This window comes from Anser anser, assembly GCF_964211835.1.
Source record: "Anser anser genome assembly, chromosome: 14".
Taxonomy (NCBI): Eukaryota; Metazoa; Chordata; class Aves; order Anseriformes; family Anatidae; genus Anser; species Anser anser.
In genome coordinates this window covers 14,962,719-14,981,531 of record NC_139735.1, presented here as the reverse complement: position 1 = coordinate 14,981,531, position 18,813 = coordinate 14,962,719, and the positions used below count along the sequence as shown (strand labels likewise).

The window sequence follows — 18,813 nt, the reverse complement described above, 5'->3', positions numbered from 1 at the left end:
TCCTATAATTTTTGGATCACCTAAAGTTTTCCTCACATGAGATGTCATGAAACAACCAAAAATGGAAAGAAAACATTCAGAGTAATAATTTTTTTGTTTGTTGTGTACTCATATGCAGGTTTGAATCTGGGGCCAAATCTAGATTTTAAGATTTAAGTCTTGTTTCAGATTTGACAAATGGCTAGTAAGTCTTGTTATGTATGAAATATACAAGAAGTGCAAAATAAAAATGTGAGTACTTAATTTGGTGACAAGATTTAAACTCAGCATTTAATTTTTTTTTTTAGTTGCTCATTTCTTGTGTTCATATTTGAGCACGATTCTTGCTTAAGGGAAAATAAGTTACTCTGATGTTTTAAAATGAGATTAATGCAAATGGGACTCTCTGTTGGGACATGAAATATTTTCCACACAGTATCCAATTTGTGGTGATCAGGACTGAAATCGGCTGCACAGGCATGTAAAGCATTTTACTCAATTTGCATGCAAGAAACAGGACTCTAAAACTGTGGTTTGTCACTTCTGGTCCAGAGCTCATAAAAAAGCAAATGTTAAACATTTTGAGTGACCATTTAGCCTTATGGCTCTGAGAAAAAATAAGATCAATTATACATTCATAATGACGATGTATTGCATACAAAATAGAATTAGGAAGCACAGAAGTCGAGTTGAACATTTTATTATGAGCTGACTGTTATCAAAATTTTACTTGCAAATATTTTAGTATTTCTCAATTGTAATACAACCACTAATCTTTTCTGTGTCCCAAAAATAAAGCTTTGACCCAGTTGTCACAGCTGCCATTTCAATTATGAAGCTTAGTTTGCCACAAAGACACAGTATTCATAGGTTAAGGTGTAATGAGCACTGACTACTTTCAAGTTCTATGTATTTGTTACGTAAAAATAGTATTATTAGTGAAACTTGAAGTGGTAGTGAATTCACTTCAAATGCAGATTATGACCACATCTCTTGCATTGATGATGGGTTTTTCATAAGTTTATGCTCAAGTGTAACATAAATGATTCCTTTAAACTAGTCCTTTAACCTTTAAACCCTGTAGCAGGCTGAGCAGTGGCACGTTTCACTGACTCAAGGGTTGCGCAGTATCGTTTACTTCTTCTCAGAATATGAACCCTTGAGCAGTTGACTGATATGTGGCACAACATGGAATGGGAAAGGCATATAACAATGCATCACTAATTCACTTACAATGTATTAGGGGTGAAGTAAGAAAATATAAAGGCAAGAGAGTAGGAAAAAAAGAAGACTGTTTCACATATAACTAGGAATCACGTAGGCCAAAAATTAATCTTGTTACTTCAAGATTTTCATCTTAAAATTTGTTACTTTGATAGAATTTTGTTGGCAATCCTTGTTACACATTTAGACTCATGATGACTTTCTGAGTTAGAACATAGAGGTGAGTATATACCATATGTAGTTTTGTTCAAATTATGTACATTTAAATTGAATGTGTTTTAGTCAAGACTTTTTCACTCCATATGTAGTTGCTGTTCCTCACCCAAATAATGTGTTATCGACTTAGCTTCAGATGTGATTTCTCCTACCTACATTACTCTACAATAGTTTGGGCCCACATTCAGAATATGCAACAAATAATGCTAGACTGCTAAATCTAAAACTGTCTGATGGAATAGAATAGAATAGGGTTAAGAGGAGAAATTTGTGCAAAATATGGGAAATATACTTAGGATTTTTAATTATCCAATAGGATTTGCTTTTATGATTACAGAATTACAGAGATTCTTAAGATTGGGTCTAATTTCCCAGCATGGTCTTAATTTAAGGCACTGTTCAACTGGTGATTTAATTACCATGACTGCTTGTATTACCTTAGTGTTTTTTGATTGTTTTTTATTTTTTTAAGCATTGAACCAACTTTACTATATTTAACTTAGAGGAATTGATGTGATGAGTGTAGTGGTGCAGTGGGAAAGATATTTTATTACAGGGTATAGCAAGCTTATATAGTCTTATGTAACTTTCTGGCAAAGTAATTTTAGCAAAGTAATAATATGCCACTCTATTATTAAGCTTTAGAAGAAAATGAGAATATCAGGTGATTTCAATGCAGAGAAAAATATTCCATAAGGTAACAGGAAACAAATATGTACATTAATTATCAAGTAGCTTAAATCACTGTAATCCTTGTTCACTCTAAACAAGTACACACAATAAACAAGTCAAGTAGTTTTTGCAAATAAAATTCCAGTGCTAAGTTATGAATTCTCATATTGTCCAGTAATTACTGGAGGCTTTTTACAGTTTTGAGAATTTATCCAAATAATGCAGTAGCATTCCCCACTTCCCATCACAGCTGCTATGCTCCAGGCAGATGGGCTACTTTAAAGTTATAGTTACCCAATTAAATTCAGATAGAGGCTAATCCTGCTTTAAATACAAGTAGAAAGCCTGTAAGGTTTTTATAAGAGTTCTCTACTTTGGCTATAGAAGGCAGATGAGCTAGATTATTGCCTTCTTAATCTGCAAATTGCACATTTAATTCTGTACAATTTCTGTTACCTTTATATCCACTGATCTGGTGTTAATATGGATTGTTATAATGAGAGTTTCAATGCTGTTGTTCGTGTTAAAAAGTTGAAATATATATAGATAGCAATGCTAAAATATTTGTGTTTAAAATCCGAACTTGTGAAGTTCAATAAATTACAGGTGTCTTTGTCTTCTAAGTCAATGTAACGTTTCCAGTTAAAATGTTTAAATAACATTGTCCCAATCCCAGCATATAATCTCTTGTACTTTTCTGGTACGAATATTTATGGGTTTTGTTTTGCTCGTTATTTTGCATTGACTGAAGTATGAAGAATTCTAATGATCTATTTTATAGAAATTCCTTTAATGTATTAATTATGTCACTCATAAAAATGAAAATAAAAAAATGCCAGTCTTAAATTTATCTGTTGTAATACTAGTAACAGTTTCGGTAGGAGAAATTCACTGGAGTTCAATTTCTGCCAAGGTTCCATGACCTTGCATCCAACCTCTTCCTTCCCTTTCCTTCTGTGGGCAGCTGCTCATCAATCTTCAGGAAAAGCCTTGTGCCGTGGTTATTTTGCTTAATTAGCACAGTGGATTTGTTCCAGTCTCTTCATTCAGTGGTTGCTGAAGCAAGTGACCTACTAAATGTTTGATGGTTAATGCTTATGATTAAATACTGCTACTAATATGGTGCATATTTCATGCTCTTCATGACTCGAGTATGTGAATCTGACTATAGATATCATTAATTCCATTAATTATTTTTTTATGGTTATTTTATACCATTAAAGTAAATTTTGATTTTTCAAGTCTATTTTGTGCAGGTACTTCTGAACAGTGATTGTTAAACTACTTTTCTAACCTCAGAATTTTTTCTGAGTATTTAGAAGTGCACAGACAGCTTAGTTAGTCAGCCAGGCAGAGAATGACCACAAGAAATAGTTATATTTTTCTTATAATTTTTCTTCAATCTTTCCTTTCCTCTCTCCATTTGAAAGAGTCAAACATATGTTTTGGTTTGTATTTTAGGTTAATGACTGAAGCTACGTGTAGAGGTATGCAGTTTTTAAGGATGAGTGGAGGTTGTAGGAAACCGCATAAATTGAAAAAGCATGTAGTGAAGGGCAGTAGTGATTTTGCAGGAGTACAGGTGTATTTGTGGTGGTTCTGCCCTTCTGAGTGAATTGCAGCTGTAGTTTGATGAAAAAGTTAAATATTTGATCTGGTTTTCAGATTCATTTAGTTGTAGTTTGACATCTTGATTTTCCATTTTACTAGTCTGCTTCATAAAAAATGTTTTTTCTTTGTAGTAACAGTGTGTTGTATTTGTAGTATTCTGCTTTTCTTGTGTGCACATGTTAAAACTGGTGTTTCTTGGAAACTAAATTTGGCCAAGCACTTAAGAAATAAGCAAAACACTAGGCTAATAGCATTTTGTGAGGGCTTTCAGCAAGAACATGATCAGTGTAGTTTACCTTGTACTTTTGAGCATCATCACTTTAAACTTCCTTATTCACTCAAGATTTATTTTTTTCCACTCTGAGATAATCCGTCTACCAAATTATAAACAGCACGACTTTAAGCATTATAGATAAAAATATATTTGGTAGAGCTGTAATGGCTGTAAGATAATATATTCTGATGAGGTAGCTTTGTTATGTCTGATTTGTTTCATTTTATCTTGCATAATGACTGCTTTCTATAAATACAACTAGATATGTTTGTTTTAAAGATCCATCTTGATTTATTTACTTTGTGTTGTGTAATAATCATGTTCCAAGTGTTGAAAATCTTCCCTGTACTCTCAAACTATTTGCTGAATAAAACACTGCTTGTGTTTTGGCTAGATCTGAACTTGCTTGTTAATACCTGGATTCAAGACTCAACAGGATGGAGGATTTTTTTCAAATGCAACTTTCTTACATCTTTGACATTTCTGAAAATAGTGAAGAGCTCAGAGATTAGAGAGAATTCTGATGACTAATTTTACTAGTCATAACAAAACTTGGCCCTAACTCTAAATATGCTAATGCTGTATTCCATCACAAGAAATTTCAAAAAAATAATCTAGTGCTGACTTTATCACAGTTCTATATCTTGGAAGAAAGATACTCTGTTGTTTTGTGGTCTTTTTTTTTTCTTCCTTTCAAAAAGAAAAATCAGTGTCTGAAGTGGAACTTTTCTCAGTGACATATATGAATTCACAATTTTTGTACATTGGTTTGGATGTCAGTTGGCATCATGCTCACTTTCCATTTTGTTGTGTTGCGAACTTCAACAATAGGTATTGGCCAAGCAGTTTAATTTAGTCTTTTTTTTTTAATAAAACTGGTGTTTGTCTTTTTCTCCAAAATCACGAGAGATGTTGAGGATGAGCCAGATAGTACTTCTGAAATCTCTGCGGATTAAGTTGAAACACATAGCAGCAGATAGTATGAGGAGCTAGAGATGGATTTAAAATTACTGGGGTTGGATGATGCTAAAAATCTCTCCCCTTTTATTGCCCTTTTGTCATAATACATCCTAAGCTGAACTGCATCGGTTTCCCCTTATCCCCAAACATAATCGTAAACAGTGGTGTGAAGTTGACTTTGTTCTCCACTCCTTCCTCAGAGCTGAGTCATGTTTAGATGCTCTTTCTCTCTTCTCTTCAGTGCAGAGTAAGTTTTAAAAGATATATGTTGGGGAAAAATACAAGACAGCTTGCAACATGTTTCTCTTTTTGAAATGTAAAACTTAAGGCTGGATGAAAAATACTCTATCCAAAAGGAAGTAATTTTTAAAATCTAAAAGTGTAATGTAATTTATTGGTTATTTACCTTTCAAAATTCTTACTGTTGTTCAATTTTTTCTTTGTTCAGTGTTCTCTCAAAGGTAACATCTAAAGCAACCATTGTTGTAAGTCATTCTAGGATGATTTTTAATGAACAACTGAAATTTTTATAACATAAGAAACCCCAATGGAGTTTTTAGTCCTGTTTATTTTTAATAGCATTTTTATATTCAGTAAAGTCAGAAACAAATTCATCACAGTCCAGCGGGCTGCAGAATTATTTTTGATAGCTTCACCTTTAATTTAAGGTAGCCTTCATGTTTATAGCAGCCTCTTTTATAGTAGCATCAGGTTACTAGGGGATTTTGAGAGTCTGGAATAGAATAATAGAAAGATATTATGTAGGCCTCTTATTCTCTGGAAATGATACTGGGGAAAAAAAAAAGCCAATTAATTTAAAAATAGACACCATCATCAGATATTTAAGTGTAATTTTTCCCAATTATGAATGATACAAGATTTTGTAGCCACAAAGAAGTGTGATTTCATTTATCTCAGTCCCTGGGACAAGCGTTCAGAAATACTAATGCTTTCCATATTTTTTCCGTGTTCGGAGTACCCCTCCTTGCACCACATGCATTCTGGAAATACGGGAAATGTGGTTCGGCTTAGGCTTGATGTGTTCATTTTCATCCTCTCTGCCTGTCTGAATCTCTTCATCTGTTAGAAGAGGCATTGTATAGGCTTTGAGGAGATAGTGTTTTTACAGAGCACTTAGAGATTTGCTTATTTGCTAAATGTCAGAAAGTTCTTGTGTATATACAGCTGGAGCTGTGAGTTGCACATGGTGTGGTGAAGGGACCTGTTGGCTCGGGTAAGCGCCTCATTGTCATGTTTCTGCTTAGACCCGTTTAAGGTTTAAAAAGGAGACATTTCCATCCAATTGTTTCATGTAGAACTCAGACCAGAACAGACTTAGCACATCAACAGTCTATAATACTGCATTTTGTGCAAAATGTACCCACGTGAATACTAAAACTTTTTGAAAGTGTATGAAGTCACAGAGACAACCTTTTCTATATAACGCTTTAAGGGGCTTGTTAATATTTAATTGACCCTGTCATATTAGGATACTGACGTAAAGCTGCAGCTGCAACTATGTGACAGTACTGATTCTCATTAAAAATGCAGTGCTTTTACTTGGGGAAAAGTAAGCAGGGAAAAAATAGTTTTAAGTTTCCTATACAAACAATTGCATCATACAGCTTACATGATGATTTTAGTTAAATAATGGATTTTGATCTTTTTAAGCAAAGAGCAGTACCCTAATTTGCACACAGTGTAGTAAAAGGGATGCAAACTGATTGGGATTTCTTGCTACCAATGAATTAAACATATCTTAGTAACTTAAACTAGTTTTTTTTTTTTTTTTTTTCTAAATGACTTTTCATAGACCTTGGTCCAGTAATCAAGCTGAAATATATCTCTTCAGATATAAGCTCTTAGCCACTGAGCTGCATAGGGTGCTGTTCAGGTCTGGTATAACAACTCTGTTGGAAAGCTTTACTCAAGAATTTGCTGGAAATTTACTATTAGACAGTTTCTGTCATAGCTGAGATTTTTTACTGGTTTTCAAAAAAAAATTTTGTCAAAATAGAGATGAAAACATATCACACTTTGCAGTTACATGTTACACCAATTATATTCCTTAGGACAGAGATATAATTAGCAGTCAAACTATATTTAATGGTTATTAAATTTGGCCACAGTTAAGTCTAATACTATCGTAAATTTCAGCTGCTTTCATTTGTTTGCATTCTGCAGTGAAATTCTTAGCAATACTACATTGCTGAGCAATACTTTCCAGACAGAGGCATCTTTGGTTCCTTCTTTTCATTATTTTGTCTGATCTTCTGATAGACTTCAGTGGTGCTTTCAGGTGCTTCAAGGATCTTCTAGCTTTATGTTATTTAAACAAACTGCCTGCTTTCATTCTGTAAGAGGACAATTTGCACAATCACAAGGCTACCTACAGACACTGTTAGGTCATCTAAGGTATTTTACTCCATGATATAATACATTTTAATCTTAGAAGTTAGGCAGATCCAAAGCAACTTAATTATTGTTGCATATTGACAAAAGGGAATTGCATAGAATAAAGAGGGTCTTAATATGATTTTTTTATGAATTCCATAGGGAGATTTATGCTTTCATGAATAAATTTCCTAGAATACTTGACAGTCAGATAGGTGACTATCTATCATGTCATTCTTTAATGTTTTTCTGTTTTGCATAATACTAACTTTTTGGGTTTCTCTCTTTGAAGTAGTCATAGCTTTCAAGCGTTCCCCATCTGATGTCCTTTAGCCGAAGTATGTTTGATTGAACAATATTTTGCTTTTATAATTTATACTTTCAGTGGTTTGGGTTGCTCCTCTTTTTCACAGCTCCTTTTGTATTAAAATCCAGAGAAGATTATTTTATGACAAGTCTCTGTCATCAAAACAATATAAAAAGTATCATCTGTTTCTTGTGATCAGCAAACTGAACTTTGGCTCCCAAATTTTTATTAGGGTCTGCAAAGGACTATCTTGAAAAAGCCATAGATGTCTTATTTCTTTTCCCTTTCAGGATTTCTTTTATTTTATTCATAATGACATTGCTTAAGTACAACTGTTTTTATGATGTGCTTTGTTTTGCTTCTCAGAATTAACTGTTAAAATTGAGTTGTGTAGGTTGCCCTGTTAATAACGTCGCTCTAAGAACAGATTATTTTGAGAGCCCTTTAGCTAATTCTCCTTTAGTCTGTCTTTTATTTCAGTATTTATATATATGCTGCCAAATATTCTCTACATTACTGGCCAATGTTTTGACACAATCTCAGTCTTCCCTTTTCATCTGTGTACCCTGGTTTTATGCCTGGCACCCAGTCACAGAGGAAGCAATGGTGAGCTGCCACTGGGTGATTGAGGGTCCTGTCTGCAGATGCAGCCACAGACTACTCCTGATTTGAATTTATTCCTCTCCAGTCTGAAAGACAGAGGGAATGGTTGGGAAAGCTCTGTTTTCGGGAGGTGTCTCTAACAAACTGGGTGAGTTTCTTGGAGCTTGTAAAATACGTTAAGGGAGTATGAAAAGGAATATCAGGTAAAGTTGGAGAGAATACTTTTGGCCTCCTTTTGTGTTGCTCTTCATGAAAGCTTCATCTTTGGAAATTATGCATGAAAAACTAGTACGTTATCTTTTCAGAAATGGAAAAATTATCCTCCCCCCCCACATCATGCAAAATCGAATGAAAAGCAGCTTTGTTTTTCTTGATGTAGCCTCTCTAAATGTAACACTCAAGTTTTATGTTTCTGCACTGATTTTAAGCACAATATCTCAATTAATTTAATATTTAAATAGATAGGCATATTTATTCAGTTTGAGCTTTAGATTTAATTCCAAAATGGCAAAATTCTGAAATGATAAGTTTTTAATATTCAGGAGACTTGTATAGTATAATTTTTACAGCTTAGCTAGACACTCTGATAATCTGCATTTCTTTTTCCCTACCTTTTGAACATACAAAATAAGTAGTACCTATTTAAAAAGTTCATTCAGCATATATTGAAAAGAGACAATCATCACCTTTATGCTGATGTTAACATGAAATATTCTCACCTCATTATTTTCCAATCACATTCTTTTTTTTTCAACATGCAAATGTCCAAAACTTGCTGAGGATGTCAGACTCAAGTGAGACTCAAGCTCCTCCTTCATGACATTTGTATTCAAAGATGACATATGGCAAACAAGTATTTGTTGCTGGCAAAAAAGAGATATGGCAAGGGCAGTCTGTCATACAGTGAGTGACTTGGTATGCAAATCTTGATGTTTTCACAAAATTTGCTTCCAGTGTCTCATTGATACAAAAATTTAAGTATTCTCTTGAAGAAATAAAACTTTTCTCTTGAAGAAGAAATCCTGAAGATGAGAAGGAAGAAGTTTTAGGAAGTATTTTACATAGTTTCTTGTGTAAGGGCATGGATGAACATGTACTGAAAGTATAGATAAGCTGCAAGCAAGCTTTCGAAGGAAATATTTTCAGCTGAAAATGCATGTAAGGTGCAGAGCCTACATATTTAAAACAATTCCCAAAAAGTGCAAATTTGCAGACTACAATGATACACTGGAAAAAGCTGACAGAAAGAAGTAAACATGAAACAGCAGAGAGAAATCTTTTAAATGACCTCTGCGTGTACAGGGCTGATCATCAGTCAGCAAGGAGTCTTATTGCTTTGAGTCTCCCAGAGTAAAGCAAAATGCTGTTTATGAAAGTGAGTGCATTTATTTTTGTGAGAGATAGAATAATTTGTGTAGTCTGGTAGTATAGTAGTCTGGTACCATAGTCTGGTATATGGAGATTTCTTCAGTGAACAGGTTGTCTTGGATAGTATTTTTTGATTATTTATTCTCATTGGCCAGTACATAGAATATTCTGTTCTGATTGTGAGCATTGCCGCAGAAGATTTCTGTTTGTTTGTGTTCCTGTATGTGCTCAAATGTTCCCTTGTTCCCTGCTGCTGGGGTTTTTGGTAATGTTGAATGAACCTTGCTTGAGCACCTAAGAAAGAAGAATCTAAGAAGAGGGCATAAGCTCTTTTTTTTTTTTTTTTTTTAATCTGTATATATATTCAAGTACTTCTAGCAGGTTTTGTGACCCACCTGAAGGTGGGATGAAGGTGAACAGAGAGAAGGATCTAACATAGGTCAGTAATACAGGGTAGTATGTTATCTTCTAACTTGAAAAGGATTTCATCAGAGAAAGAGATTATAGGATTTTGTTTTAGTGTTACAGGAAGATTTGAAAATTACTTCAGGTTGGTGAGACTGAGTAGAGGAGATACTGTGGTATTTACTGTAGCAAAAAATGATCAAAGCTGGGCAACTTTTAGGAATGAAAATTGTGTGATATGGCTGTGCTTTGCTTGAGATGATGCAGTGCCATTCTGCACAAAGTGTAGAAGAAGCACTGAAAAATAAAAGCATGAGATTTTATTTCAGAGACTCTATTGGGGTTGTTAATTCAAGGTTTATTCTGAGGAGATAAGAAACAACACATTTTTCTGATAGTAAGTGGATAAATTCCTTCCTATGTATATAGCATAGAAGGCTTTTCCCTCCCCTTTTTTGGCAGTGTTAGTTTGCAAAGATAAGTGTACTTAAAACTGAGAAATTTCTCTTGAAGAAATGCTTGAGTGCTTAAAGAGAGATGGAAGTTATCCAATGTGACAGGTTGGTGAGTTGGAAAGTGCCCAAATAGCTGGCTCATAGCATAAAATTTCACTGCTCTTTCTCATATAAATCTGGTATTCTATTATTTTTTTGTTCATTGAAAAAATATTTGGAAGTACTTGATTTCAGTGTAAAAGTGTGTGCATACATACTACACCTTAAATTACTGTAAATTTGCATACAGTCTTTATAAAATGTTAATATATCTATATCTGTAGGTAGATGTAGATATATAGATAGTCTGTACATAAGCAGACATGCAGCTCTGAGTGTATGCTGCTTTGCAGGCCTCCATTGTTTGATTCTAGCCATACTCATTAATGAAATTTATCTTTTGATTTTTTGCTTTAGTTGTGTAGTTATAACAAGTAGGCCAACAACCAAACAAAATATTTGCTGAGTAGCAAACTAAAATCTAGATTTACATGGTTTCTGGAGTGACAGTTTCTCTTTTCCCTACCTTTTCTCTGTGTGTGTTTAAGACTGCTGTGGCGTTTACATCATGTATTGAATATATGGTTTTGGCACCTTTCTCCTGGTATGTTAACTGAAACTTTTGAGTTCGGTCTATATTCCTTCAGATGTCAGCAGTTCGTATATTACCAAAAGATTCTTTTCCATATCTCTTGATTACGTGACTATTATCTTTTTCCATATCTCTTGATTATTATCTATTTCCGTATCTCTTGATTATTACTCTTTGGGGGGGGGGGGGGGAAGGGAGGGGGGAACGGGGGACACACATACTTCAGTCCTATTTCATGTCCTGTGTTGGTTCAACTAGCAGAGCATCAAACTAAAGATAGCAACATCATAAAATGTCATATGTTCATAGTCTGAATTTTTGGGCTTGTTTATTCAAAATCTTAGTGCTGGTGAGGAAAAAGAGACCGAGAGTATGTATTTACTCCTTCCAGTTTCTGGAAGGTTACACTTCCTTCTTGTCTGTGCTGAACTTGTTCCTTTACAGTGTTTAACACCTGTTTATTTCTGAATGTAGATAATCTACATCTTTTCTAGACAGAAGGAGAAGAAGCCTCATCTATCTCAAGTGTCTTACGATGATTTTGTAATGTAATCTCTTCCTATCATCACACTGGATCTTGTTTAGTACCGGAGCAACAAAAAGTGATGGAGTTTGTTCTTATGCTATACAAATATTTTCATTAGAGAACTCATTTTTTCTTTTGAGTGCTTGGCTCACATGGATGCTTTCAGGGATTCCTTTGATATGAGAGTCTTGTGTTATGCAGAGGTCTGTATTCTTTATATGTTGGCTGTAGCATGCAGCATTAGGTTTCAGCTTTTAAAATGGATCAACATGTCATTGATAAGGTAAGCATTCAACTGAAGCCCCATCTGCATAGAGGGAGATTAACAATAAGGACTAAGTTTGTGATTGTGAAGTATATCCATTCAGTTTAACTTGGACAAAGTTTTATTCAAATTTCAATTCTATTTCATTGCATACTGAAAATAGATATCTTTGGTTTTGATCATACTGATTTGGACAAACAAAAAAACATTATTCCCCTGTTGGAATTATTTTATCCTCCTGTACATAAAGCTTCTTTTATGAAAAAGAAACATGATCTTCTCCAAGACTTGCATACATTATGATTTTTATGTCTTTGTGACCTGTAGAACCCTAAAATATCAATGTATATGCTCCTATAACACCGGCATTGAAACACTAGCAAAACAGTATTGCATGCTTTGTTAAATTTCAATTAATGAAAGGTTATGAGGATGTTTGTGTGACCTTGAGAAAATTAACATATGCAGTATGCAAGAAGTATGTAACAAAAAGAATATGCCATTTTCTGTTTAAAAAAAAAAAAAAAAAAAAACCAACAACAACAACAAAAAATCTGTGGAGTTTTACAAAACACTGCTGTTTTCATTGCTGTACTTCTGGGTTTTGAAAACATCATAATGTTATCTTATGTCTGTAGTACCTATATATATATTGGGATCACGTAGTAACATGACACTCTCTGCCCCAAGTTGTGTAATTTTTCATTGTGTGTATTTATGGATAATGTTGGTCAATATAACATCATTTGATAATTGAAGACAGTTCTAATTTTTCTCTTAAATTGGTTGTTTGGTATAGCACAGGGCTCTACATGGGAATACAGGAATATTGGATTAAGTCCTAATACTTAATACTATGATTCCATTTAAAAAATGGGGGCCACTACTTGAACAAATGAAGTTAAGCAAGTTAAGCCTGGCTGAGAGGTTGAGCCTTACTTCTTCCTGCAGAGTTCCCAGTGGATCTGATAATATGATTTTAGGTCAGAATTGGCTTTTAACAGACCTGTTGAGAGTATAGCTAGAAGAACTGTGACTTGTCTTCTTTTGTTCAGTGAAGACTGGAAGATACTAGGAACAGAGAGAAGTCTAGTGTTAGGGCTATATGTGCAACGAGGGGAAAATCATGGACGTGTTATCTTTATTCCGTGTCTCTGTTGTTAGTTTTTCTTGTTAAACTGGATGTGCAAACTTATTAGAGGGGATGCTGTTATTCAGAAAAGGGTATTTTAGGTGTACATATTTTCATTTTGCAGGCAGATTGTTCTGAATTCCTCAAGTAAGAAGTTACTGTATTAGGTGCTTTTTGAAAGCTTAGCTATAATTGTCTTATATCCATGCATGTCTTAGTACTGGAAAGAACGTTTCTTCAGTTCCTTTCCATTTGGAGGGTGTATGATACGTTCTTCCTATTAGAGTTGTTGGGCGATTATGAATAGTACAGAGGTAACACTGTATTTGTACATTAATCATTGTTTCCCTTTTCAACTGTGCATATGTGGGATGTATGTAAGAGATTTAAACTCCAGGAAAAAAGACTATTTCTAATCTAAGCCATTTAAAAAGAGGAGTTGCTGAAGACTGACTTCTGCACTTGAGTTGTTTCCATCATTGCAGTATTTGCTTGTTTTCAGAAAACCAACTCTGGGCAGTCAACTTGGTGCAGTTCCTTAGCTTTCAGATGGTTTCTGTATTACTGTGGGGTTTGCTGCTGTTGTTGTTGTTTTTCCGGATAATTTGTCACTTGCAAAGAGTGACGTGGCAAAGCTGAGTCAAAAAAAAAATATTTAGCAATCTCCCGTTCTGCATCTCAGATCAGTTAATGTCTTGCAAGTGTTGTATTTTCAGTTGTGATTCTCCAGAATGTCCATAACTTTAAAATAAACAAGTAAATAAGTTCTGGCCACTTCAGGATGTTGAGTATTCAATGAATGTAAGGAGGAGTCAACAGTTACTTTCACTTACATCACAAACCTTCTAGCACGTATTGGGAGACAGTAAGAGAAGAAACCGTGCTGAAATGCATTCTCCCATGGCTTCTGGGTTTTCTATGGAAATAGAGAAACTGGTGTGGAAAGCTTGTGCCAAATCTCATCATGGTAACAGGGCTGGAATTTAAAATTTGCATTTTACAGCTTTTTTACCTGTACTCCTTCCAGCCAGTGGATGACATCAGAAATGCAAGTGGCAGCACATTTTGCTCTCAATATATGCATTTTTTTGTGTACTAGGCTGAATATACTTTGCTCTATCTCTTTCTAACTTCTGGTTCTGAAAAAAAAACATTTTCCATGTGAGGGAATTGAATTATGGCAGTTAAGAGACTGGATTACCAGAAAATGGCTGGCAGTAACTGCTGGAGAGATTGAAATTATGCTTATTGGCTTTGGCAGGATATCTGCAGAGAAAGAGACGTTTCCTGTAAGCTCCCTATTTTTGTTGCAAAAAGCTGCAGGTGGAGAAAGAGTCTAGGTTGAGATATAATGAGCTGGGGACTCCTGAGAAAATCTGTTATCTATAATCATGGCTGCTTTTCGATACCAGAGCAACCTTTTCTGAAGTTTTATCTTGCTGTAGTGTAGTCTGCTAAGACAACGTAAAGAACTGTCATGCCTTTTCTTTCAGTTTTTCCAAAATGAAGCAGTGATATAATTGTCAATTGGACTGGTAGTTGAGATTCTTGTATAAATTCTGTTTCATTTCATCCCCAAGCTATCATAAACCAGAATTATCCATTTGTGAGAGGGACTGTTGAGAAGAGTAGAGAAAGAGCGAAACCTTTGTTGATGATTTCTATCTGCTATGAGTCATTTTATGTCAAGATACACCAATCTGCTGATATTGGCAAGTTCAGTGACATATATGTTGACGGATTCCAGTTGAATACATGAGAAGTATGTGATGAAGCAAAGTCTTTGGGCTTGCTTGTTCATTTGCTTTAAAGTCATGTTTTCAGTTTTGTACAGCTGGTATCCTCAGTTTTCTGTGATTTTATTCTGTCATTTTATCATTGACTTTTGTCCTGTGTATTTTAATGTCCTGTGTATTTTAATGTCCTGTGTATTTTAATGTCCTGTGTATGGTTCAATGTTGCTTGTGAGGTGCACAGTTTATGCAGGGCACGTGCCTTTAAAAATAAATTGTAGTATTTAAAAATAAATTGCAGTTATTGCCTGGCTACCTTTTGTAAAAGTAGAGATAAGTTGTTTTCCAGATGTTTCACTATGTGTGAGGAGATGATTAGAAGATAAAATACTTGAGTTAATTATTTACAGCCTTGAAAGTACTGTAGCCTTACAATTGCTCTCTGTGCTTTCCAGCACACCCAGTGTTAGGAGCCCCAGGCACTGAATGTAAGCTTCTCTGCAACTCAGTTTGCTAGAGGTAGCAATTCTAAATTATAGCATTATTGCCATGTGTAGCATTATTTCAATATATTTATGGCTTAAAATTGTTCTTTCTTCAAAGCTGTAGGATGGCAAACCACTGAAGTTTGATCCCACTGGGGTAAGACAAACCAGTGGATGATTTGTTTTTCATATTTGATTCAAATACTATTCTTTTATCTTTTTTTCATTATTGCTGACTCAGGTAATGAGATTTTAAAATTGTCTCAGTAGTAACATGTTGGGAGTGTTCAAAATAACTACTTTTCCTCTTGATATTTAGAAGGAATATATGCTTATCTTTATCCAAAGCTTGTTTATTTGTGAATATAGTAAGTTGGAAAAGTCAAAGTTACATACAGACCAGACATTTAGCTGGTACCCAAATGCCCATAAGGACTGAAGTACTGAGGGTAACAAGTTAAAATATATTCAAATACATACTAGGAGGATGAATTTATAGATTTTCTGTCTGCTTTGCACCTCTGTTTGTGAACTAATTTGTTTGGTGCATTCAGTTCCGAATCTCGATAGTTTTTGTTAAATCTCTCAATATTAGTTTTCAAATGTCAATGTAAAGAAAACAGGACTCTGAGGTTAGAGGATTTTATTGAGATGTCTGAGTGTTGTAAAGTTAAAGGGTGAGGTTTAGTAACTATGTTTTTTTCAGCCTGCCACATACTATGTGTATAGAAACAGGAGGAAGAAAATGGTACGCAGTTGCATAATCTTAGGAGGATAAAGGGCAGCAAAATCATGAGGTGTTTCTGGTGCATATAATGAGAGAATAAATTCCATATCATATTTAAGAGGAAGACAGTACAATGACAGGGAAAAAAGTGAGATGATATTTTAGCATGTATTTTGTGAAGGCATTTGGAATCAACCAGACCTTATGCCTAGTCTATTTTGAATGGCTTTCAGAAGGGAGAGCTGCAATAATGTGGTTAAAAATCATGGAAGTGTAGATGAGCATTTCATTGTCCTCTTGCTTATGGTTAACCTTGATGCATTTAGAGGTGACAGAACAGAAAGGATGATAGGTTATCCTTTCATAATCTACTGATGTGGTCGCTAAAGGAAAAAATTAAAACCTATGAACACAGCAAGGGTTCTGAACCTTGCTGAAGAAATAAGCATACCGTTTCTCTGTGCAACATAAGCAAATGTCCCAGTGATGTTGAAGGAAAAAAAAAGCTATTTCTTTGCCTTTTATCAGATAGCTTGTAACTGCCTTTCTAACTTGTATGGATTCAAATTTTGGTTTTAGCTAACAAAGTTATTATTGGGGTAGTTAATTATTGATAATCATCTCTGTAATACATCTGTGCTGTCCTGAATTGTGTGGCACTTGCTTGCCTTTCAGTGTTGTTTGTTTTGCAATTCAGTCTTTACTCAGGCTGGCATTTTAAAGGTGTCCAGGAGTTGTGGAAATTGAAATAAACATACTCAAAAACCATACAGAAGTAAGCATCCTCAAAAATATCCTGTAGCCTGAAGATTGTTTTCCACATGGGAAAGCTGTAAACTTCAAAGGATACTGAAAGATAGTATAGATCTAGTAGACTTAACAAATAGAGAATGCGTTCCTTGCATGTTGTGAAGTGTGTGAAATCCTTAAAAAAGTATTCTGTAAGTTAATCACCGTAAGTAATTGCCTTAAAACCAATTTCCCTGTGCTTTCCAATACTCCTTTAAGCACAAGAATACAGAATGGCCCATGCAATGTGTGTTTTACACACATGATTGTAGCATCTGTAGTGATTTTGAAAATAAAACAGCAGGCTGTGCACATAAGTGGCTGCATCACATGTAGTATGGCCTGCCCTACTTTGGTGACTCTGGAACAAAGAACCCTTTCTTCCGTTTTGTGTCCTAGGATGTCTTCCTGGGGCCTGTTATTGTGACATCTGTAATTTCACAGAAGTTATTTCCTTTCTTCCTTAAGCCTTACAAGCAGTACGTTGCCTTAGTGACTCCGTGGTGAGGTTATTTTCACAAAATTGTACTGTTTTTTATTTTAAACTATAATTTTATTTTAAAAGGGCTCTGTGGGTATAGCTTCAGGTGTTACTTGAATAAGTAGAAGTCTGATTAAGTGATTTATTTTTTTTAAATGTATTCCTGCAGTATTAACAAGAAAATAAAACAGAGTGCGTAGTGTGTGTTTTGTCTTAGTTCAGACATGAGTGGGCATGCAGTTTTTCCAATGTTTTGTGGGTCAAGCTGAACAAGAAACCAAGTTAATATCTTGCCACAAAGCTTGGCAAGGCAGGCAACCTAAAATCTGTTAGAGAAGGTACTGTTATCTTATACTGTAAGCAAAAATAGTTAGGTACACGCTTCAGTTTTCTTTTGTTTGTTCTTTATGTATCATAAAATTAAAAATAAAAACTTACTTGAAAAATATTTTTTGATAGAACCCACAAAAATGTTGCTGTGTGTAATCTGTCAATATTGCTACATTATTCTCCTAACTACAAGTCCAGAAAAAATATAAAAGGTAGGAATGTCTAACTGGCAGTCTAGAGGCATGTATATCCTTATAAAATGGTAACGATGTAGTTCAGTGGGAATTGTGTGTTCACACATCCTCTCATTTTCATTTTTTTCTGATTTCTTATCCTGATAGAGATGTCTGTGTTCCTAGGTACTATTTGTTTCATGGGTAGCTCTCAGAATCTGACTGTAGGATTCCCTTATTTGTGTCTGGTGCAATAACTAACATTTCTCTGTCATCAGAGCATGCAGACTTCTCATACATTTTGCATGTCCCCATTTTACTAAATATGCTTGTACATTTAGGTTGTTTCCTCACTTAGTTTGTCTTGAATTGCTGATGTGCCCCAAACCAATCAGGGAGCACCAGTAGCAAGGAGTGAGAGCTCACAACAGAAAAACACTTGTAAACAAGTTGGGGGTTTTGGCAGTTGCCAATAATAGCCAGTCTAAACTACTCTGCTAGCCCACTGTCTGTGTGCTACATATTTCTTTTCTTCAGTTTTCTAGAACATAGTCATCTTTCCACTACAGAATCTCTTCCCTATCCAGTTCTTTAAAATCCTGAATAATGTGTTCTTGAGTTCAATAGAATGCAAGTTCTTTTTCTTTCTCCTCCAAAATCTTGATGACTATTACATCGATTTCCTGTTTTCATGCTTGATTACTCTGTTCTTTCAGAGCATCTGTGACTTTAGATGAACAAACTACTAAGTCCAACCTAATGTCCTGGAACTGTCTAATTGCAGCACTTTCATTTGGAATTTTATGATTTTTTTTTTTGGTCTCTTCTCCCAAGCACTAAATGATAAGACAAGAGGAAATAGCATTAAGTTGTGCCAGGAGAGGTTTAGGTTGGCTGTTAGGAAAAATTTCTTCGCTGAAAAGGTTGTGAAGTATTGGGACAGGCTGCCCAGGGAAGCAGTTGAGTCAACATTCCTAAAGGTCTTCAAAAATTGTGTAGATGTAGAGCTTAGTGACATGGTTTAATGGTGGATTTGGCAGTGCTATGTTAAAGGATGGACCAGATGATCTGAG

The 18,813-nt window shown here is 34.8% G+C and overlaps 1 protein-coding gene across 1 annotated transcript in view; it reads left to right on the top strand.

Moving 5' to 3' along the window:
* Positions 1-18,813, top strand: part of DOCK2 (dedicator of cytokinesis 2) — a 186,942-nt gene that overhangs the window by 87,955 nt on the left and 80,174 nt on the right. The gene's annotated exons all lie outside the window — the stretch shown is intronic.